The sequence below is a fragment of the Aphelocoma coerulescens genome, chromosome 2 (assembly GCF_041296385.1).
Source record: "Aphelocoma coerulescens isolate FSJ_1873_10779 chromosome 2, UR_Acoe_1.0, whole genome shotgun sequence".
NCBI lineage: Eukaryota > Metazoa > Chordata > Aves > Passeriformes > Corvidae > Aphelocoma > Aphelocoma coerulescens.
Window position 1 is genome coordinate 51,086,755 of NC_091015.1, and position 23,211 is coordinate 51,109,965.

Here is a 23,211-nt window from a genome sequence, read left to right on the forward strand (position 1 = left end):
TTAAGGCAACCTACACGCACACCATCTATAGATGAGGCTCTTGCTATGAAATGCATTTATATGGATCATTATCTTCACATGACACCTAGGCATTCCAGAAGCATTCAAGTGACCACATTATGCACGGCTCAGCAAACTGCTTACGTACGCACGTGGGTGGCTTTGAAGAATCCTGAAATTATGTCAGCGCCATGGAGAAACAGGGGGCTTCCCAAAGAAGGAGAGAAAGAATAGCAAAGAGTGCATGCAGAGGGCTGGGCCTGTCCTAGCCATTGTGCTGGACAAAAAAAGCAAGACTTGCAGATGCACTTAACTCAGTGGAGGACAGATGTCGAAAACATCAATCCTGCCCATATGCAGAGGATTTCATAACCACCTTTGCTGTGTGGCTCAGTTCGTACAGGGAGAAGCTGGGAGAAGGCAGCAAGAAGAAAACAATTTTAAAAACTTTTGCGTGGGTGTGGGAAGGGGGAGACGGCTGTACAAGCAAATTGCTTTGAAAAATTGGCTGGTGATGGGTTAGGGTTGAAGCAGGAATTTCTGTGAGCTCTGCAGTGCAGCAAAATCTGGAAACCACAGCAGATCCCTGAAGAAAAAAAGACAGGTGGACTTTACTAGAAGTTGCCCAGTTGCGTCCCTCCCTGCAGCTTCCTCATGGAGCTCCTGCCTGGCCCAAGAGCCAGCTGGAGCTCCTTGCCACTGCCAGGCACCATATGATGGTCAGACAGAAGTCATTTTGCCACTTTGGCTAATTAGGAAATCCTAGAACTAACCTCAAAAAGCACTCCCAACTCCCATCTTACCAACCTCTGCCTCCTCAGTGTTTTTAAACTCTACTTAATGGAAACCCTTTAGACAGGCTCCTACAGCCTGTGCCTGCATGGCAGAAATCTGGGGACAGGGACCAGCTCCATGCTGTCACAGGGAACTGGTTCCTGGCTCCCGCTGATAAGGAAACACATTATACATTAATCTCCTTTTACAGTATCATATAAAGCCCTAATTACAACCTCATGCCTCCACAACAAACCCATCACACATTTAATTCATGCACAAATGTCAGCCCTCAACAAATTTTTTAATGTGGTTGAGTTTGTAATTAAGGGTTTGCTTTGTTTGGCAAGTGAGGTATTAGGGTGTGACCATGGAGCCTAGGTCTGCTGCCATTTCCTCCAGGCTTTTCTCAGGTATAAGCAAAACCAGGAAAACTGACCAGATATATTAAGAAGATCATCTGCATGATCAGAGGTCTTTCAGACCTACTTCTGCAACAGAAAACCCTTTGTGAGCCCTGATCAATAGAAATAACCAGACAAGCACTTCATTTGAACACCTAGCATATGTTCCAGTCCAGGTAACCATTAATCCACGTACTTCTCTCTCTCTTTCTTTGTGCCATTTCAAAGGTAGACAGACCTATCTTTCTTCCTTTTATATGTAGTTAAAAAAACCACCAAAAACAATTAAGCAGGATCCTTGGTGGTAGTGCTTAAAAGAGGTTTTTAAATTGGGTAAAAAGGACACACAGTACAGAGCTTACACCTGTTGGTCACCCAGCCAACAGCGGCCTTTCGTTATCCTAACACAGATCAGTCCTGAAATTAGGAACTTCAATATTATTCAGAATTCACAAGAGTCTTCTTCTGGGTTGGTAGTCATCTCTAGGTGCTCTTATCTCTCCAACAAGCCAACACATGAACTTTGCTGTTATCTAATGGTCTTTGCTGGGAACACAAGCAGAGCGGCATGCAAAATCCTTTAAGATCTCAAATGATGAACATACCGTGTCCACCTAACAACACACAGCTAAACTAAAGACTCCCGACCAACTGCACTGTTATACCACATGAAAAACTCCCTATTCTTGATTCATCTTGCATGAACTACATTCCCTTGACTTCGGGATAGCAGACAGATTTTCAGGAATTAGCAGATAACAATTCTTCCAGTTGTAATGATGTTTCAAGCTTCACAGTTCTGTGGTGGAAACTGGAGAGAAGAGTCTTACATCAGCATATGGAATAAATTCACTGATTAGGCAAGAAAAACATTTCAAATAAAGTAGGACACACAGCACAGGTGATTTTTCACCTGTATGTAGCCATGGAACAACTTTTAAACGACAACTTTATCACAGTAAGTGGTCCTCTGGAATATCACAGCAGAAACAAATAGGCTTTACATCACACTCAAGCAGACCGACTGTGACCGTGACTCTTGGATAATCAGCCTCAGAGCTCTAACATGTGAGATGAACATAGGGAATGTCACTGGAGAAACATGCAACAACACATACTGCCCTTGTTAATCACAGGAGATTCCACCCTGTTGTATCCAAAGCACTGAGGATAAGGAGCCTTTGGAATGCTTATATGGAAAATATTAAATTATGAATAAAACACTTTGCCATCAGCAATGGCAGTGAAGGAGGTAATGTTATATGTCAGAATTTAAGACTGCAAAACCCAAAAAGTGAAAAAAAGCCTCATTTTCATAAACCAAATAATTGTATTAAATCAAATATGTAGTAAATATGTCTTTAATAGATTTTATCTCATGTAATCATGAGAACAACAGACAAGAATCTCTGATTTTTTGAAGTGACAGACTTATCACAGGCCCAATTTCAATGAACCCACTGGAAAATAAATAGAGCAGGAACGTATAGAAAAAAACTATTAGTTTGAAAATGGTCTTTGTGGAAAATACATCAAGCAAGAAAGTGTATTTAAGATCGGGATATGAAGCTAAGTTATTGCATGCACGTCTGGGTACACTGGGAAAAGCTGGATATGTGCTGTATTGCAGCACAGGTTCTGCACAGACAGCTGCATTCCTTCAAGCTGTATGGGAGATATTGGATAAAAGTCCAGTCAATGACTGTAAGAAGGGAAGAAGCAAAAGGGAAGCACAGGCAAATTTAATTAGGTTCCTACCCAGGCTTATGACATATATTACAGTAGAATTTATCGGCCAAACTGACCAAGGCTCCATTGTCCAGGAAATGGACTGAAAAAGTGCAATCCTGTATCTCAAAGGTCTTTAAAGTTAAGAGTTATTAGGTGAAAAGAACAGAGTAATAAAACAGTGGATGTGGTTATTTCTAGTCAATCAGCAGAGACAATGACAGTCCTCAGTCTGCTTATCTACAATCCATGTTGCACTTCCTACAGGACAAAGTAGCCAGAAATTCTGCATTGAATCTTTTGGGAAATGGTCACCAAAATCACAGAAATCTACCAAGACTGGAAGTTAGTTAAACCATCTCTTTCATTATTAGAATTATTCTGCGTCTATCATCTTCTACATGATTATAAATGTAGGTGAAACAATCGTTACAAAAAAACCAAATTTCTGGAACTGTTGTGATTTTCCCTCAATAAAAAATTGCCTACAGTCACTGGGTCTTGATTAGGGGACACACACTTTTAGAGATTGCTTTCTTAGACTGTTGGGATTTAAGCCTGCCAGGACATAAGCTCGAAGAATATTGTTGGCCTGTATGATTGAGGCCAACACAACCTTCAAGATCTAAAGCAGGGCTTAGCAAAGGCAGAGAAGGTCATTTTCTATATCTGGTATCAGCCTGGGAGCCAGAGCACCAGAACCAAGGATATAGACAGTGGTGAAAACTGCCTCTCTCTAGATGCCAAGTACTTGGAACTGTTATCCTCGGAAAGCTACAACAGAATCAACAACATGGAGTCTACTGACCAGGAGGAAAAAGGAAAGAATGCTGCAGTCTTAATGCTCTTTTACCACACACTCAGATTGCTATACCCATTGCCTCATAGGCCTTGCCAGTCACAAAGGTGGTCTTTTTCTTCTTCCTTGCCTCAGTAAACATTACTGGTAACTAATCAAAAAACATTTCTCGAGAAATCCTTTCATTCTGAATAGGTTAGCAGAAATCCATGGTTTTCTGTTGACACAAATGCATATTGTCAGTGCAGGAACCCTACTGAGCAGCAGCAAGGCTCACTGTCCACATCCCTAACACCGGAGAGAAGGGACACGTCACGCTTGCCAGAAATATATTGGTCTATGAGCATTATGCCACAGTGACAATTGAAAAAGCCATGATCAACACTCTCCCTAAAAATAAGGCAATTCAAAAATGTCACTTCTGTTGTCACAGTTGATGTCACTTAAGTGTCACTTGGAGTTAATATTAGACTAATCAAGCCTATTATAGAGCACTTATAGTATTTAATAGCCTCTTGGATTCAACTTTTGATACAAAAATCTGCATATTCCTTGATGTTTTATGAATTTAAACCAGTTCAAAGCTCAACTCCAACAGAGCAAGGAGCACACAAGGTGTTGAGAAAAACCTCTACTGTTTAAGCAGAAAATGATGTGTCACTTTGCCAGCCACAGTGGACTCTTAGCAGTGACTCAACATTAACAGCTCTCTCACCACGCACTGAGCCCTTCCAGCCCCTCTGCTGGGGGCCACGGTGTCATGAAGGATCAGGCTCTGCTACTTCATTTCAGAGGTAGCAAAGGCTCATGGAAAAAGACATGCAGATGCATGGAAATGCTCAGGCACAGAGACACCTCCTTCACTCAATAGGTACCCCAGCTACTTGTTCAGCCACACAACCAGGACCACCTGGTTGCACGCTGCAGTCCCTGTCTATATTCCCACGCTGCAGTTCGTCTACCCCTGGGGATGAGGTTTGCCTGAAAACCTGCATGCTGCCGCTCCGGAGTCAGAAGAGGTACTTCAACACTCCCACTCATCTGCTGAGGAAGCAGAACTGGGCAGAAATTTTTCTTTGACATCTATTTTCTCCTTTCTTTAGTACGGAGGCTAATGAAGAGTTTCATGTACACATAATTGTCATGCACAGCAGTTTAATCTCCCCACGCGGTGTTCGTGGTCTAAACACAAAAAGATCATCCCTTGATTCTCACGAAAATTAATTGTTGGGGCATAAAACAAGCAGGAGGGGGGACAGCAATGTTATTTCCTCAAGGAAGAAAACCATACCTTTGGGATAACAGGTGTCTGTGAGGGAAGGTCAGAGCAAGCACAGCTAGTGTCAGGAAAGAGACTTTGCCTTTTAATAAAATGCAATTTAGTAAATGCAGACATGAAAGGCAAGTTGGTACCAAGTCACGGTTTCTTAATTCCTTCAACCCCAAAAGACAGTGCTCCCCTTCCCATTAGAGCATGGAAGGAACAGAGGCCTTGGAAGGAATGGACACCAGAGGCTCTACCCAAAGAACTGTCCCCAACCCTTTCTCACACAGAGCCCAGTGCTCATTTCTCCTGCAGAGGCAAAGGCTGTGCCCCACAGCCAGCCTGGATGTCCCTGCTCCCTCTCCTTCAGATCAGACTGCTTACAACATGCCAATCACTTTCAAACTTTTTATGAACAACAAACAGGGATGAACTCACTATTTCACTGAAGAGAAAGAAAAAACCCACTACATTGGCTGGTTTTATTTCAAAAGGGATGGGTGTTTTGAATATTTGCAGCAGTCCTCGGGGAGACAAATGGGTTGTCCATGGATAAAGTGGACAAGGGTGTATGATACGGACACTTATCATGCGCACATTTATAAGCTACGTGTGCTCTATAGCATAATTAATCAGTACTTGTCTCCTATTCTGTACACCAATGCAGCCTCCCATCTTCCCAGGCACATTTGATAACTAATTTATCTCCTTCTGCAATCCAAATAATCTTATCCCTACGGAACAATCTGGGTGACATAATTCAAATTCCCACGCATGGAAACTCAAAAGGGGCATTGGAAGAGCTGTCCTTGCGCATCCTTGGTACCACAGCCGCTCTGCCACATGTACATACAGAAATAGATGTAAGACTGTGTATATCTGACTTGAGCAAAAGAGAAAGAAGAAGGAGGAAATTGTATCCTCAGAGAATCACTGCTGCTCTTCAGCTCTCACCACCAATGCTGCCTCTTTTTGTACCTGGTCCTGACTCTTAGGAGTATGAAGCCAGTCACAGTCCAGAGAAGCAGCAGCCCTGCTTTTGAGGTCACTCAATCAGAAGTCAGGAGACACAAAACATACAATTACAAAAAGTACAACAGACAAATCTGGGGATTTTCCCCATGCAAAAAATCTCACATGTATCATATAGAGAAAAAAAGCATTCAGCGTGTTGTAAGTGCCCTTTTGTAATTATAACTTGCCACATTGTCACGATTTCTTACTCTGTATTTACTATTCTGTTTTGCTGCTGCAGAGTTTCCTCTATTGCAATCAGTGTGGGTGTCTGGAGTGTGAGCTGTTAAGATTTCTGCTCCTCCCCTCACATCAATATGCTGGCAGTTATCATAAGCAGCTACAGTACAGATCCTGGTTAGAGATTTGCAAGATCTCACACAAATATGTAAGGGTCACTAGAAGGGATAATTATTTTTCACTTAAACAGAAAATTTAAGGAATATGTACATACGATTTAATGGGAATAAATAAACAGAACAAAGAAAAGGTGCAAATTCTTTGTGGGTTTATAAGCCTTATGTAAGCAAGACAATGTAGTGAAGCATCCACTGAAACACAATTCTTTAAAATTAATTTAGAGGAGAACTCAATGGACTTGGAAAAAGCAAAGAACATGTTATGCAGAATTGCTATACTCACCTAAAGTAAAGGAAAAAATATTCCTCACATTTTGGATACATCCTTTCCCTCAACATGTAAATAAAAAGGAAAACCAAGATAATTTTAAAAGAACAAGATCTATATATTTATATATATTTTTATAGACTCGTCTATATCAACCCATAATTGACCTTGCTTTGTAGATAATCACTTACAAAAGGTTAACTTCTCAAGAAATTAAGAGGGCTCAGACAAAAATATAGTGATATTTTTTTACCAGAGGCCAAATCACAGCTTGTCATATAAAGCAGCCCCATATTACCTTCTACTTTGTTCCCTTCTTGTGGGTGCCTCACAAAGCATTTCCATGTTACACAAGGGCGCACCCAAAGTTCAGATAAAGAGGAATCCTGCAATTGTTCTTCTTTATTTAGAAGGCATGAAACACACATCAACACAAGATAAAAAATTCGATGTTCTTTAAGGAGCATTAAAGAGGAGCAACGTCTGCAGCTTATGTACTTTTGTGTGTATTTTAACGGCAAAATACCAGCACACAGGCATTCCTCAAGGAACTTGCGGGAATTTTATCAGTGGATCATTTCCAGTCCCTCCAACATTGCGTCTCTGCCGTCAGCGACTAATGAGTTAAAGATGATAAATACCATTAACAAAGGAAAGAGGATCTTTCCTTTGTTTCCCAAAGAATGCGGAAGCCTGAATTCTGGCAATGTATTTTTATATTCAGCAAAGTTCCCTAAGCGGGCAATTTTGCTTCTAGCTTTGTTTATTATTCTACCTTAAAAAAATTATGCTTTGATTATCCAGACGGTAATCATACTATAAAAGTAATTAAAATTTTTATTTCCTATCACTGATTGTATCTGTATGTGTATTTTCCCCTTGCAGAAAAATAAGGGGAAAATGTACACTAAAATGTACACTAACACCTCAAAATCCATATAGTCTGACTTCATTTCATGGAGAAAGAAGAATTATATATAATCTCAATCACAATCAGTCATTAAATATTAAGCCACCAAACATGCATAGGAACAGCATTTCAGATGTTAAATTTTCCACTGATTATCCAAAAGGGGCCCAAATAAACCGCTCATGCCACAAACAAACAAAAAAAAATGGTTTCAGGTTTGTTGGTTTTCTGTATAAACTATAAAACATAAAGCTTGGCCCTACCATCTCTCCTTATGCTAGTTAATGTTTGGGTCTTCAGTTAATTCTGAAGGGGTTGTTTTACAGAGCCAGGAGAAAAGGATTCATTGAGCACTAACAGCAGTCATAGCTTCACACACCAATTTCACAAAGAAAGGTCTCAATGATATAAATAATGTATACATTCATAACAGAATTTACTGAACAGACTATAAGTTAGCAAAATATCAATAAAAACCATTGACTCAAGTATCTGATTAAAAACACAGAGCATTTTATTGTTCTTTTGAACCTGTCAGTTATGAGCCTTATTGACCTTTTCTGTAATGAGGGGGCAAATGTTCTGTGTTATTCCACAAACAAAATTACCAGAAGTAACAGACAGCAAATTTCCCCAAGAAAAATGGCTCTGTTTTTAAAAGTTATTTGCAAAAGTGTTCACATTTTAAAATTAAACACATTTAACTAATAAAATCTGCACATTTCTATTTGAAGACAAAATGATATTAGCATTACACTGCAATTCTATGAGAAAGATAAGAAGAACAATCAATATATTTAAAAAAGACAACTGTCTGCAAGTATAGGATGGACTAATAAAAGGGAAAAAACCTAAAGTTTTACAAAAAGTGCAGTTTCACCTGTAAATCTTTTTTCCCCCCCTTCAAGTTTCACATATATTTTTAAAATAGTTTAATTTCTACCTCTTAGCTTTGGATGCCATTAGAGAAAGAAAACATTTGAGGAATAAATCTTATACATATTTATGCTTTTAAATTATGCCAGATAGTCAAGTTATTAACATGCCAGTTTAACACAGGTCTAGTCGAAACCACGCGGTACCATTTTAAGTGAGGCACCTGCTCTGTCAGTGCACATACACAAGGACAGTGTCTCGGTATAGAAAAGAGAAGAATGCAGTACAGCAAGGGGTAAGTCAGAGGCAAGTTGTACTTCAAGTTTTCAATGAATGTGGGGGAAGAGTAAGGTCCATCCATCCTACTCAGAAGGCTGTCTGCTGAAATCCCATAAACTGGCTTACGCAGCACTTCCAAGAACAACCTGCTCACACCTCTGTTGTTTCCTTCTACCTGGTGTACCCTCATCTTGCTGAAAAAACAGATGCAACCTGATTCTCAGCTGAAGGGCTTACGGTAGTGTATACAGCAGACATCATGCTTCCCTATATAATGTGGTGTTCCTGGCCGTCAGATACTGTTGGTCATTTGCATATATAGTAATGGCAGAATAAAAACAGCAGGGAAGTAACTGCTCTGTCTCTTTCTTTCCAAGGAGTTACACTACCTTTCTGCACATTTCTAAACTTTTAACTGGAATAATGCAGAGGGTGGAAGCAGCTGAAAAGGATCTGGACCTCATACCAGGATTTTTCTCCCTGCATATCTTTGACAAGCTAGCAGAGCGCATACCTCTACATTTAAATACAAATAGGAAGACTACATTGCAAAGGAGGTGCACACAAGGACAGATGTTCACATCTCATACTGGACTGGAGGCAACCCTAAACCTGCATGATAGGAATACATCTGATACAGAACCATTCATAAAGACCTTTTGCCATACACTGTGACCACTAATATTTTATCGCTGCTTTTGCAGAGTAATCTGCAATTAAAGAGGTAGCATGAAGAAAGAAATATTTTTAAGTCCTTCTGGTATAACCCACCCCCTGAGTTAAATGCTGACAGCTACAGAAAGAACACACAGCACTATCTATTCAGAGGCAGCACCGTGAATACATTCAATTAAAACTGCGAAGCATAATCTTGAAAAAGGGGATACAGCAACTACATTTCCCACCAGGAGCCAGACCGCACCTCAAGTGATACACTACATGCTCTTGCAAGGTGGAATATTTCTTCCTTCCCATGACAGAAAATAAAAGAAAAAAATCTTACAGAGGAGGAAACACTTACCTTAATTTCTTTTTTTTTTTTTTTGGGGGGGGGGATCAACAAAAGAGCCTGTCTCCAGCGAACCTCGAACAGCAAATGCATCTGAGGAGATGCCGGTGATAGCGAGCGGAGCCGTGAGGCAGCACCGAGGCAGGGGCAACTGTGGCCGTGCCCCCTTTCCCGGCAGCAGGCATGACAATGCGCGAACACCCCCTCCACGGCACAGCAGGCAACTGTAGCCAGGAGACAGAGGTGCTTAAATTAGAAAACCGCTGCCAGAGGAAATAAACGGGAACCACAGCGACCCCCTCGACCCCAGCAGCTATCAAATCCGGGAAGATATAGTGCACATCTGTTTTACGAGGCCCCCAGGGAGCTCCTACTCCAGCTACTTACCCTGTCTGCATTATTAATAGATGTTAATGGCGCCATTATATCGAAAAGAAGCCTCTTCCTCTTTATAATATGGAAATTCCAAAATTCCAAGTTAGGTTTGTTTGTGGTTTTGTAATTAAAAAAAAAGGAAGCAAAAAACCCTGCATACCATGAGGCAGCAAACAGCTTCTTGGTCCTGCAAACTGCAGAGCTGCACCCTCTCCCTTCACCCTGCCTTCCCCAGTCATCCTCAATATACTGATTTGGTAGACAAAATCGATACAAAGCAGCAAACAACTGCAATAAAGCGAACAGACAGACAAAGACTTCCTGCCATAAGGCAACTCCTGAATACACAATTTTCTTTTTAATAATGTTCTGAAATTTTTCAGCTAGAGCACATACATGTATTCCAATGAAAATGATGCAGTATAAAGAACAGCATAATCCCACAAAGTTCCTATTTTTCTAACCCAAATACATAGTTTATTTCTTCAGCAGGAGTTATCTGTCACCTGAAAAAGTGTTATTTAGACTGACTCCATGATAAAGTATCTTCTGTCAAGCCTTTGATTTAGTTGATGAATAAAGGAATGTGATCCTAAAGTATCCCTAGGCTGTGTTTTTGTTAATGCCTGGATTTCCTCCGGGTCCATTCATCCTCAAGGTAGGTGTACTGCAGTCATGCACCAAAGTGTCAAAAGACCTTCCACAAAAGATATTGACCTATTTTAATCTGATCCATGTATAAATGCAATGGAGCTACCACTGGGAATAAAGTGAACCAAAGATGTATTTTTAACCCCTTTATAGCACAGTTCACAAGAGGAACAAATGCACATCCGTAACAAACATACCCTCAAAGACTGTAGGAGAATGCAGTTTGCTTTAACTGGATCTCTTCCACTGATGTTAAGAGTCATGTGAAATGCTACCGCTTTGCAGACAGCCAGGCACATCTCTGCACTTTAGCATTGCTATCCGATAATTTTGACCAGCTTTAAAAAAAAAAATTAAAATTAAAATCCAGAAATGCCAAAACGGTAGCTGACTTACCCAAGTCAGCTTTTACTCTGCTACACAAAATACCAATTTAAACTCAAATATAAAAACACCTCAACGCCTCAAACTGCAGAGGAAAAGAAAAAGCCATCCTTAAGGATGGAAATACCCCAGCATTAATTGCACGATGAAATTTTTGCATGTGTGGGGGTAGGCTGGGGAGAGCGAACGTGTCAAGAATCACCTTCTTGTGCTGCAGATGCATGCTGCAGCTGTTTGCTGGCTTTCCACAAATGAATGAAAAGTGCCGCTAATTCTTCCAAGACAAATGTAACCGATTGGCTTTGTTGACTGCTTGCCTCTGTGGCTTTTGAGACCACGCAAGTACGCTGCAGACGCAAAATCACAGGGTCTGGCTGTATTAACTGAATTACAGACAGCGCTGATGTGATCATCTTCATCTCTCTCTCGCGCTCTCTAATTATTTATCCAGATCAAGCCTGACTGCTGGAAAATTAGCTCTCTACAGGAGGTAACCGAGCTGAAAGGTTCTTTTTACCAAGAAATGATGGGCTGGCCTCTAGCAGTACATATGCCAGTGTGCAGTTGTAAGGAAATGTCACAAGATGTAAATTTGCAAGTAGATTTCTCATCCTCCCAGAAAAAGAAATAAGACATTTTTAGAAGATATAAATATATTTATATATATATTTCTACAGGCACACAAAATAAGTAACTGCCCAAATTCCTGACCCTGAATTCCTTAGAAGAATTTATTTTAAATGGAAAGAGAGATGTATATTGGTCACATCTTCTTTTCATCGCTTTGCACAGTCAGTCCCACTTGCCTGTCTATGAACAAGTTCATAGTATTTCACTTGCACAAGATTTTCACTTCTTGCCAGAAACTGCAATGAGACCAAGTTTTAGTTCCGATGCTTAGGGGGAGAAAAGACAGCAGCATTTTAGTCACTGGATCAAACCTACCCACAGCAGAATGAACAAAGCATAAAAAACCAGGATAATAGAATTTTTTTAAGCTCAAGATACTGTTTTAGCCTGTAGCAATCTAAAAGCAACAGTGAAGGTAATTTTTTTAAAGTTAAATAAATGGAAAATAAAAAGTGTTAAACCTGTGAGACAAACAAGGGTGGTTTAAAAGGAATAGCTTTGAAATTATTTTCCAATTAGCGATACTGTCATTACAAGTCAATTTGCTGTACTGCACACGTATATGGATGTACATGTTTTTAATACACTTTAATGCACACTTTGGTCCAATTCTAGTCACATGGAGGCCAGTATAAATTTTAGTGCTAGACAGATTTAACTTACCATTCGAAGCATTAAACACACAGAACATTGACATTAAAACAATGCAGCAGTATGAAACAAATATGCTGATTTTGATACCTACAACCTTTGGAAGTTAATTGTTTGAAAAGCAAAAAAAGAAGCAGATTCCAGGCTGAATCCCTCTGCTTGCTGCACTTGCAGCAGTTTCAGCATGTCAAGCCTTCCTCGATCTTTTAATTGCATTGGGTGTTATGCATGCCAGGGATGGGTGAGAATAGTTGTCAACCCACCTGACTGCAGAACAAAGAGCATTTTTTCTTCCAGCATTTGTTACTGATGCTTGAGCCACACCCTGCGTCCTTACAGAACACACTCTTTCTCACATTTTCCTTTTTCCTACCCACACAGAGAGACGATTTCTTCCCAATAATAAAATAATAGCCATTCTCTAGAATTACTACGTTGGGTTTCACCTTTTTTTTTAATCCCCTGCGGGTTGACTTTTGAGGGACCGAGGGGGACTGTGGGTGCTGCTGCGTTTTCCACAGTGTAGGGAGTCCCTGAGCTGGGATGCCTCAGCTGGATGCCTCAGCATTCCACAACCTGGCTCTCCTAGCCCTGCTTGGGATGACGCTGGAGGATGAGGGGCCTCACCCTGCTCACCCAGTCACAGGAGCAGGAGGGCACAGCCTCCAGAGGATTTGAGGGCAGAATAATAAAAAAAAAAACCCCAACCAACCGAACAAAAAACCCCAAAACCTAATGCTAAAACAAGAGGGAAACCCCTTGCCTGGCCCCCCCTACCCACCAGCCCCAGGCACCTGCCTGTGGGGTCAAAACACTCTGGGTGGCATTAACCCCTAATAGCTATTTGCCAAACCATGTGCTGTTCCCTATCACACCCCCTTAAATCCTCCAACAGCTGTCAGTTTGCAAGGTTGAACTCCTCCTGCTCTGCACAAAGACCCTTCTGCCTTTCCTTTTTTTGCCTATATTCCCATCAGCACTGCAAATCACACACACTGGTCTCTCCAGAACCAGATACAAGAACAAAACCTCTTGCAGGCTGGCTACACAATACACAGAAACCTACCATGTTTTTTGCAGATTTGTATAAACAGGCATATTCCTGACTGGATCTATTTACAAAATGCCCAAGCAATGTAAAGCTAGATGCAGACAATGCATAAACTGGTACCTGCAAAGCAACTAACATCCCTTTTCCTGCCCGTTAGAAAAAATCTCCTCCATCAGCTAAATTATCTATTCCAAAAAGTCTGGAGGCAATCAAACACCACAGCTTCTAACATTGCCCCCACCAACCATCTCATGAGGTGTAGCAACAACTTGGCTGTGGTTTTGGTGGCTCCATACCAGTGGGTAGGTCCTAAGCATCTTTAGAGTCAACAAGGCAGCCTTGTCCCTCTGCATTTCCTGATGCATCAAAGTTACACTTTCTGACCTAATAAAAGTAGCAGGAATGGTAGCTTTCACTAAGTTTCAGGGCAGGTGGAGGTAAGGAATGGTATGATTTAGCCTGGATTATCTTTGCAAGCAGCTGTAGAGGGATTACGTTTTTTTTCCTGTTTCCCTGACAAGAGCACATGCATCCAATGTGCTTCCCAATCCTAGCCCAGCTGGCCAAAACGGCTTAAGAATGAGCAGTGCTATGGCCTCTGTGAGGTTTGGTCTAGAACTTTTTTTGTTTGTTTTAAAAAGAGCTTTTGTTCAGCTGTTCCTTGGTATTTGATATGTTATCATCCACCAGGCATGCACCACCGAAGGGAAGCCGCGGTGCTCTTGGGCTGTGGCTGAATTCTGCGTCAAACAGAAAACCGTTTGACGCAGAATCAAAGAAACTGTTGCCACTTTAACCTTCGAGATGCAGAAAAATAAAACCCTTTTAACTTCTGGTCACATGATTCTTGAATAACCAGCAAAGCCAGCTTTAAAAAAAAAAAATTAAAAAAAAAAATCTGTATATCCCTGGACACTTTAGACTGCCAACTGCTGAATGTTCCTGTTACTATTTTGAAATAGGATGTGGGTGGAGGTACCTACTAAAGCTTTCTACTGCTGCTGCCACCACTGCTGCTAATGGGGTAGGTGTTTCCAGAAATCCCTGCTCCTAAGGAGAAGCCTGAACTTGCATCTGTGCCTTTGCTGGGGCACATTGAAGACAGGATTTTCTTGCACCATCTGTTATTTGCATCACCGCTGCATGGGGATGCCAGCCTGTGACAGCACCCAGACCTGCTGCAGGCACAGCAGCAGCCAGGGAAGAACGAGGTGAGCCATGAAGGGAAGTCACCAAGACTGGGATGGCCACTGAGAAACAGGCAGGCAGCAGAGTATGTGACACTGATATGACTGGGCAGGATCTGACAGTTGCCATGAAAAACCCCACACTTTCCACGAGACAGCAGATTAGTGGCTTTTAAAGCACCTTGCTGGTGAAGGCATCACAGTATGGGAGTATGGGAGGAGGGACTCACACCCCCAACTCCACAGGCTTACTCCGCTGTGAGTTGCCACACTTTTCAGTTGGACCTCACAAGGATTTATACGCACTGGACACACATGGCACAAAATCAGCAGCTTCCCTCCCCCAGCTGGTGGCAGTGACCAGAGGTCCTGCCTGTATCTCTGGGGCAGTACAGCTACCAGACAGCAGCAGACCTTTCCCGATGCACTTGTCTGTGCAGCACACTGCACCCTGCTAGATGCCCATTTGCACTCAGATGGAAGTGTTTGCTGAATTTTCGTGGAGCCTTCAACTCGTTTTCCTGACACTGCTGGATTGTCTTTTAAACTCATCAACCCTGCTCAAGACTTAGGCAAATGGGCTTTACACAGTCACTTTTATGTCGCTGAAAACATATCTGAAGGAAAGGCAGGAGGTCTCCAGAGTACTGGCACTGCATGAATAGATAACAAGCCCTAAAATAAAAAGCAGTACAGAGCAGCACAGCTCTCAATATAAACAGGTATGTGAATATTCAGCACCTTTCTTAGAGATCTAATGTTGAACCTGGGCAGTTTATCCCCTTTTCAGCAAAGTAGCTGTACCTGCTGAAACCAAAAGAAGAAAACCAGCAGATTTTAGTGGGAATAGAACTGAACTAGCAAGCACCAGGACTTGTTAGTTTTTAGAGTATACAAGTGTGCTGATAATCCCATTACCATTCAACCTTTGCACCCCTCAAACACGCTATTTGTTGCCCAGCTGGACACCAGCCTCCTGGCACATGGACAGCAAGAAGATGCTCCCAGGTTCCCTGTACCTGGTGCACCTACAAGCCCTGGTGAGTCCCCTGCAACACCTGGGTGATCCACCAGTTCCCTTTTCTGACATATGCTGCATCTTCCCTCTCAGAAAACTCACCTCCCACCGTCTTTCCCTGGAAGGAATCTTAATCCTTCTGACCTTTCTGAATACAAGTCCTTCCACTCTTTATTTTCTTAAATAATCCCTATCTCTGGTTGTGGTCAGGCATACTTATTTTTTCCACTTTCCATTCTTCCCACGAATTTCAACACTCTGTGTGAGTGTAAAGTTGTTGCTGTAGGTCTTTGGGAGTCTTTACCTCTCTCCCAACCTCCTTTACTTCCTCTGAAATCACTTTCCTACTTAAAAAAGCCTGCAAGCTGTTTCTCGACCATACCCAATCCTCCCATCGCTTTGTCAGGAGCGCTGGACTGTCTTTTACAGTCAGAGACAGTGATGATAAATGACAGCCTCCATAATCCAGCAAGTGCTGCTGTCCAGGGGCAAAAGTCACAGGCAGATGTGGAGCCTGCCCACTGAGAACACTGCAGAGGGAAGAGGGCACATCACTCACAGCAGTAAATCCCATCCATGCTCCGGCTGCTCAGCTCCAAGCAGTATCAAAGCCCCCTTTGCAGGCTACAGAGCACACAGTGCTTTTGAGTCTTCTCTTGCCAGCAGACTTCATTTTCACTTAAAACACTAAACAAGGAAAAAAGCATCTTCCATTCTCCAAAAGAAGGCTGCACGCAACCGTGTACACTCCCCATTTCAGCAGCTCTGATATTGACAGCCAGCTGGATAATGCATTCAAGCACTCTGGGGATCAAACCCTTTATCCAGGAAATCTGTCTCTGTTTGCTGAAGGAGCCCCTGGTGAACAGGTTTTGAGGAGTGGAGATTCAAGCCATGCTTCCCACCTCACTCCTAACCAAAGTGGGTTAGGAAGCAGGAGTGCCAGCCAGAAGCAGACTGCACTTCTTCCCAAAGAATCACAAACAACTTTACAAATATTAGACCTCACAGCTCGCTTGGAAGAAGTCAATAAACATCATTTCTACCACCTTACCCAAGTTTTGCTGAAAAAGCAATGCTAGAGGGAAGCTTATCTATGTGTCCAAGGTCAGGCTGGGCATCTGTGACAGATTGAGCCGTTTTAAGTCCCTGCACATCCAGCCTTCAGTCCTAGAATCAGACACCACACAGTGCCTCTAACTTTTAAAGAAGAAGCATTGAAAGAAAAGAAAAAACTTTTACAGCCTAGCTGAAAACCCACTGGAAGACCTGATGAGTTTATACTTCTGAAATCAGCTGCAACACCATCCTCCCCTTTGGGAGCAAGCTTTGCCCTGCCAGTACCAGTTCCAAGTTCCACAGGCTGTGCCCGTCCTCAATGGCTCTTAGAACCAGTAACATATCAGACTGGGGTGGGGGCAAAGCAGGGCATAACTCGCACTAGGAGTGCCAGGGGTTTGTCCAGTCTTCTGTCTGGTCCTTCCTTGGCTCCCTTGGACCTGTGCATCAGTCAAGAGCAGATTTAAAGGTACAGCCACCAGCATCTTCACCAATACCATACCTATCACAGCATGCCAAAAGTGTTCTGCTGGCTTCCAGTGAACCTGCAAGCCCTCAATGGTGACTGAAGCAGAGCTAGTGCCGAAGCACTGGTACCTGCTCCGGCAAGTGAGGCTGATGATCGCCTTTGAGCGGCTGCATGACACGTGTGGCATCAGTCACTGAGTACTAGATTTTTCTTTCTTTAGGCTAGACTAACTGTGTTCTGGTAAGCTGGCTAACTCTGAATTGAAAAGCAGGTGGTAAGAGACTCTTTTCTGGTGCAGACCCTCCTCTCTTGGGAAGACACCATGCCAGGGGAAGGGGATGCACAGCCACAACGTGGCTGCCAGCCAGGAACGCCTCAGCTCAACTGCGGTCAATAGCACCATTCCCCTGGTAGTGCTTTTGGTCTCTGCCTTGCTAATATTTGCTTTAAGAGGTCTTGATGAGTCAAGCTGCTCAGGATGAAAGTCCACAGCCTGCTGGCAGTGTGAGTGAGAGCACGGAGCCTGTGCTAACAGAGGATGCCAGGAGTGCAAGGTGCACCTCAGCTGAGCTAATGGGACCACAAGCCAGCAGCGATGACTTGGGGCAGAGCTCTCTGCTGTAAGCCCAGCCAAGAAAAATGAAGGCAGCCATTTTCCTGCAGTGGGCTTCAAAACTGTCCGTGGCATTGTTGCCTTGATAGTTAACCAAAATGATAATTTACAACCTTTTTTTTTTTCCAGTTGTAGTCTAAATCTAGACTAGATCTGTTTTCAGAAGCATTCTAATTTAAGCTCACACTTTAATAAATCCTTAAAATTAACAATTTCTTGTCTGTCAGCCTCCAAGACAAACACAGATTTTCAGAATCAAGAGCAGGCAAAAACTCAGCCAAACTTATTCATCCCCAGGTGAGGTCCACAGGGGGAAGTGTGACCCGTCAGCATGCCAAGGAACTGGAGCTCAGCTTTGCAACTTCTGGCACATAAAGCCTGCATCTTCCTTCAGGACTTAAATCCTTCATGTAAGGAAGACAGAAATTAAATCTATTCAGCAGGGAAAGCAGGCTTTCACAAAGAGAAAAAACACAGTTTTTCCTCATCTCTACCTTCGTTTTCAGGTTTATCCCTTTTATGCATAAAGAAGAATTAAATTTCAAATTTGCAAGAATTAATAGCTGCATTACAGAGGGCCACAATTACTACAGAGGATGAACAGCATGAGTCTACAAGAGCAACTGTGGCTTTATATCAGCTAAAGTAGTCACCATTTATCTTTTTAATCTTGAAATTGATGAGTTTGCTTTTAAAGTTTAAAAATATTAAAATGGGATCAGGCCCTTCAGTGGAAATAAAACAACAAAATCCAAGTCTCTTGATTTATTAGAAAGGCCAAACTTCTTTCAAAACACTCCTAATTTAAATTTATTCATATGCAAGACAAACGTTTAAGAAGAAAAAAGAACAGTCTCCTAGCTATTTTTTCACCCAGTAAGACCTGCTGGGCAAACAAACTCGTATTCATTGTTTACCTTGGGGCAGGACCCCGACTCTTTAACCAGGTTAAGGGCCCTATTGTGTTAATCTTTACATTAGTCCAGTGCAACGTGCCTCATAATTAAACAAAGTAATGTCAGTCCCTCTTTAGTAAGGGGGCTGGGACAAACGACACCAACCCCCTCCTCCCTATGCGCACGCTGTGGTATAATCTGCCACCTCCTATAAATGCTGCCATTTGTCTCTTCTTTAGATGCATTGCAGGAGTATTTCCATATAAGCCTTATTATAATAAAAACGACAGTGTGACAAACAGCTTTGCAAATAGGTCTGCTGCTCCAACAAAGCACAGACACAACACACTGATTTGCAGAAATATCCCGTAAAATTCAGAAGTGCTACTAGTTGATTTGAAATCCAGTAAATTTAGGTGGTTGCTTTATTTTCTTCATCATGATACCTATTTCCTTAGACAAAGATGAAGAAGTAGAACATGTGCTCTATGCCTGCAACTGTTCCCCCAATCCCTTCCTTCTCCTCCCCTCCAATTTACATTGATTACAGGTTTCAAAGTCTTAGAGATTCATTTTTAAGTTCTATTTAAAATGCTGATTTTTACTTGTTTTCTATTCATCTAGATCAATAATGCTCAGATGATAAATATGTACCATTTACCATTTATACTTTTTCATCTTACTGAATATCCTACAGCAAGCCTAAGAAACATCAGTTCCTGGATAACACTTACATTTCCCCTCTTTAGCCTGTTCCCTGTTTTATCTATGACACTATACATAAGCCTGAACGTTTTCTATTAACACAGACACCCGTTATAACATTCAGACATTAAGTGCAGCAGAAAGGAACTGCATCTTAAAATGTTCACTGCTCATTAAAAAGTTTGTCTAATTTTATGATGACAGTTCAGCGCATACATTATTCTCTGCGAAACAGTGCCCCAGTGTTAAGACATCACCACATCAGTTTTCTATTCAGTCTTCACCGAGAGATGAGAAGCCACCATTTTCTTTTTGATACATGCAAATTAAATGGTTTGTCTCTACAGAAAGTGTAAACCACGGAGAATTCTGCATTTCAGTGGTGATACTGTCACCTAGCATTAAAAACAAGTATTAATTTGTAAATGAATCTCCTCAATCGTGCTCAAAGGAAGTAATTAAGCATTTAATGTACTAACAAACCAGCACAAATATTAGTTCTGTTTCCAAGGTATCTCACAACCATATAAAATTCCCCTCACGCTAATGATCTGCATCAGAACAGACTCTTGTACACCATTTTCAATAGATGCAGGCTTACCAGAGTCTTGCACAAGCTATACAATTCATACTGTTTCAAATTTAGCAACACATAAATAGCTGCTTACACATATCTGGGACTATTAGACTTGATTTACATTCTAGAGCATTAAAAAACAACAGCGTATTGCCAGTATCCTGCTTACGAAATGCTACAAATTCTTTAATAGTCATGCAGTATTTTCGGCATTTAAAAAAAAAAGCTCAAAATCATTTTTCTAGCAAGAGCATTTAGGAATGCCTTACCTCATTAAAATAAAGTTTTAAACAATGTCTACATTTAACTTACATAATGCACTGGGCTTGCTGTAATTATCTAGTAATTCCAACTATTCAGTAATACAGGAGACTTAAAGCACAGCTTAGGAGCAGGAAGATTTGCGTTTTCCAGCAACCCTGTGAAACTCTGGTGAAGTTAATTCATTGCACTGACAAGAAAAAAAACCTCAAAACAGTCAGGCAAAGTAGTTCAGCAGCTGTATACAGGGCTTTTCTTTCGCTCGAGGCTTTAATAATTTCAACAGGCAAAATTTCACAAATCATCTTTCAAACTCTGAATAGCCATGCTGCGATAAGAACCAAAGCTGCAAGAGTCATGGCTCTCCAGTAATGCACAAAAATCCCGATATACAGAGTGGCAACTGGGAGATACATTCATTAACTTTGTTTTCCTGGCTTTGAAAAGGTCAAGTGGGATGCTGATTGCCAGTCAACCACTTTGTTTCGGGCATTTTTATTAGACAAAAGGCTTACAGTTAGCACTGCATTGTGCCCCACCCAGCTGGCTGAGAATTGTCATCTTCTCACTCCATTAGGCTGTAGGGCTGTATCACAATTTCCTAATTAAGCATTCCCTCCGATACATGTGTCTACCTTATAAACACACTCTGTTCTTTCCCTCCCCTCCTAAATAATCTTTTGGCAGGTCAGACACGAGGAGAAAAAAAAAACAAAAAAAAAAACAGGGATGAAACAATGAAGGAACAGGATAGTACTGACCTTTTCTTGTAATAATGTCTTGCATCTCTCTCTCTCCCTTGCTGGTTTCTTAAACTAGAAAACCAGTTCTTTAAAAATTAATTACCAGAAGGAAAAAACCCAACCCTTCTTCAGAGCACCCACTCCTCCCCAAAACCAGGCAAGCCTATATTGGTCAATTTTTATTCTAAATATATTTCCAGAACGAGGATTTTTCCACGCACACATCCTGCATCAACCTCACTCTATCTGCATAAGACATATAAAATATAATGGGTAAAATACAATGAAGTAAGTAGTACTCTTTTCTCTCCTTGTACCACACATATGTATTGACACCACACAAATGCAAGGATGTGAAAAGAATGCTAAAACTTTATACTTATGAAATCCAAGTTACAAGATTTTCAATAAACACATGAATTTGACCATTCCCAAGAACAGTAAATGACAAGTTTATCATGAAAGAATGTCATATTTACTTAACCCCTATTTACGTGATTTGAGGCAGCCATACCTTATCATGAAATACCAAGTACACACTGTGAGAGAATATTGACGACACTGCTAGAGTACAGAAAACATTTTCTGTTTTCAAAACAATTTAAAGTAATACAACATTCTCCCAGGTCTCTCTATATACACTCGGTTCAACTAAACCCCTCACCTATCTTTTAAAATGCAAGCCTGACTAAGACTGGCCAACAGCAATATTATGCTAATAAAAGTCAAAATGGGGCATCTCTTAGCTTGATGGATTAAAGGGAAAATAGGTAGGGCACAGTTTTCGGGAGAAGGCCCAATTCTTCCCTTCCTTCTGTTTCTAAAACTGATTTTACGAGCACCCATTATTTCTCCTCTCCACAGCATCTTTTTAAAACCCCTCTTACATCTCCAGACAGCCATCATGCCTATATGCAGTGACAAGAGTTATCAGAAATGTGGACTTCTTTTCAAGGTAAAATGCAGGCATATTGAGAAGCAACCTTACTTCTTCCACTAATATTTCCCAGAATGTATTTGACAGAATCCTATTAACCCACAATTACTTAACCTGTGGTGAAATGTGGCAAACTCTTCCCTTCTGAACGCGCATCTAAGACAGTTTTTATTCTTATTACATTAAAAACACCATTTCCACATTAAATAAGTTGAATTCGTTACCATACCTTAATTTTCCTTTGTAGTTTTCATCTGCTCCTTTACTGTTGAGTGGTATTAATGGAATCCTTGGGGTACCTACCTTCCAACATTTTAATGGCTCAAGCAAGGCCATAATATTTTCACAAATTTTTTGAAATATATGTCATTCTTTAACAGGGGATAGGTGCTGATAATGCAAGCACTGGAAACACAGGTGAATTCTTTCCCAGTTACTATTTTTTTTTTTTTTGTATGAAAAGCAGAGCCTTTCAGATATTACCCATGATGCCCCAGAACCAAAAACATCTGCAATATGCTACGTTCACTGTTTGTCGCAATCAACCCACCTATTTAAAGCGGGGGGAAGAAACCACTAATCTACCAAAATACACACACACAGACACAAAATTCATGGAAAGACCTCTTGTACTTACATGTTGCACTGAGCTGCATGCAGGAAGGTAGCTGTGTCAGTGCCAGCCATGTTGAAGACCTGCAAGACCCAGGTATTTGTGAAGATGTTATTTGTTGGCTTTGTGACTTTCAACTGAAAAACATCCCCCACTTCCCCAGAGCCACCTACAATTTTGCTAATGATGTTCTAATTTTAAACGTTGTGTGTGAGAGACAGGGTAAGGAGAAATGTTCTAGGTATTTTAACCTCTTAATGCTGCAGCTATAATGCAAGAATGTTTAAGAAACACCTGGAATGCCCCTTGACGGGTAACTATTTCTTTCCCGCTGAAGAAGAAAGGGGGGGGAAAAAAGGCAAGTCCTTAAGCCATGTAGTTCACACCTTCAGAGTTAGCGACCCTGCTTGGTTAGGACAAATGGTAGGACATGCAAGGTGATGTTTGAAATCAAGGTCTCCTTCTCAAACACTTTTTTCCCTTTTCTCCGTCCAAGTAGGTCACCCCTCTCAGCTGATTTTGTGTAATTGGTCTAGTTTGTTAAAAAGAGAAAAGAACCCGTCCTGCAGCATATGCTACCAGGAGAGCTAGTGCCCTGCTGTGGAGGGAGAGGGCTTGCTAAAAGGGAGCATCACCAGCTGTGGCCGTTTTAGACTTCTTTCAGGATGTAGCAACCTGGATTTCTCAGAACCTCTTCAGTAGAAGCA

At 41.4% G+C, this 23,211-nt stretch overlaps 1 protein-coding gene and 1 long non-coding RNA gene across 2 annotated transcripts in view; both read right to left on the bottom strand.

The window, feature by feature from the left end:
- TOPAZ1 (testis and ovary specific TOPAZ 1) overlaps positions 1-23,211 on the bottom strand; it is a 339,264-nt gene that overhangs the window by 119,145 nt on the left and 196,908 nt on the right. The gene's annotated exons all lie outside the window — the stretch shown is intronic.
- Positions 1-23,211, bottom strand: part of LOC138105728 (uncharacterized) — a 62,601-nt gene that overhangs the window by 38,025 nt on the left and 1,365 nt on the right. The window contains exon 2 of the long non-coding RNA XR_011148646.1: positions 22,529-22,587. This is a non-coding gene — a long non-coding RNA (uncharacterized lncRNA). The remainder of the gene's footprint in view (positions 1-22,528; positions 22,588-23,211) is intronic.